Consider the following 1587-nt stretch of genomic DNA (forward strand, 5'->3'; position numbering starts at 1 on the left):
CTGTCCCAGTTTTTAAAGGTTAGGGGCATCTGTAGTTTAGACTACACGACGCTCTCAGCTACGAACTCTACCATCAGTCGTCGTAGTTTTCCACGTTCAAACATCTCAGCTTCAGTTTGGTAAGAGCTTCATGGCGGTTGCAACTACATGACGTCATGATTAAAGGTGCTCCGTAGTCGGCGGTTGGCTGGTGTTCTGGTGCGATTTGCTCCTCCTTTCTTAATAAGCAGCTATCGTCCTTATCTCTCCTCCTTTTCGTGTTTGTGTGTGGTTGGCGGGTGCTCTGGTGTGGCTTGATCCTTCTTTGCTATCAAACAACAATCGTTATTATCTCTCCTCCTCCTTTTTTTTGTTTGCTTCTCTCTTGTAACACCTCTAATCTTCGGCACTTTTATGACCTGATGGTGTTTCGACTGACGTAAAAAGCCTTCTAACCCATGAGGTCCTCCCCCTCCCTGCCATCTGATGCGAAGTGGGATCAAGTCCCTTCTACTTGGACATGTTAACTACACCTTGGCAGTTAGAAGCAGCAGGAGAGCAAGCCACCCACGTATTAAGAGATATAATGGGCACAACATCAGCAAACCGTTCACCTGTTCTAAGCACCGAAAGCACAAATCACCACCATCATAATCAACAACAACAATAACAAAAGCAACAACAACAGTAACAGAAACATCAGAAACAACAATCACAACACCCAAAAAACACATTAACAACAACAACAACAACAGCAACAACGACAACAACAACAACAATAACAACAACAACAACAACAACAACATTGACAACATCCTTAACAACAAAAACAAAGACAACAACAACAACAAAACAACAACAACAACAAAACAACAACCATGACATCAGCAACAGCACGAGCAGACTAAGGAACGTGAAAGTTTCGGCGTAGCAGATCAGCTCCTTAAGGTAATCTCCATCTTTTGCTCGTCTAGGGGACATTTTTTGTCCCGTGTGCGTAGGCGAGTAGAGTGTGTTAATGTCCATTAACAGAGCGTCAAGCCAGATTGCATCTTCTCAGCTAATCCAGGGCCGAAAAAGTGCTGAAGGCTTCCTCTCCTTTCGGTTCTCAGAACTGCGCAGTTTGCTACTACTCTTGATAATTCAACGAAGTTCTGAGCTTCAAATCTGAATGGCCTTCCTCTGACATCTGCTTTTGATGTTGTTGTAGTTATTGCTGTTGTTTTTGTTGGTGCAGTTATTGTTGTTGTTGCTGCTGCTGCTATTGTTGTTATTGTTATCGTTGTCGTGTTCTTTTGTTGTCATTTTAGTTGTTGTTGCTGTTGTTGTCTTCGTCGTCTCCGTCTTGTTCTTTTGTTGTTTTTGTTGCTGTCAATTTTGCTGCTGCTGTTGTTGATATTTCTGTTGTTTAACGTAAGTTAAACACTCCACATTACACACATAGAAAGAGTATTGCAGGTCCTACACCACGGGAACGTTGAAAATGTTACCCAATATCTTGTCTTCATATTTGGGAAAAAAGACTACTTTGCAAAACGTACAACTGACCTATAACCTAAATTATTCTCACCCTCCCCCGAAACACACACACACACACACACACACACT

Source organism: Aplysia californica, unplaced genomic scaffold (genome assembly GCF_000002075.1).
Source record: "Aplysia californica isolate F4 #8 unplaced genomic scaffold, AplCal3.0 scaffold00023, whole genome shotgun sequence".
Taxonomy (NCBI): domain Eukaryota; kingdom Metazoa; phylum Mollusca; class Gastropoda; order Aplysiida; family Aplysiidae; genus Aplysia; species Aplysia californica.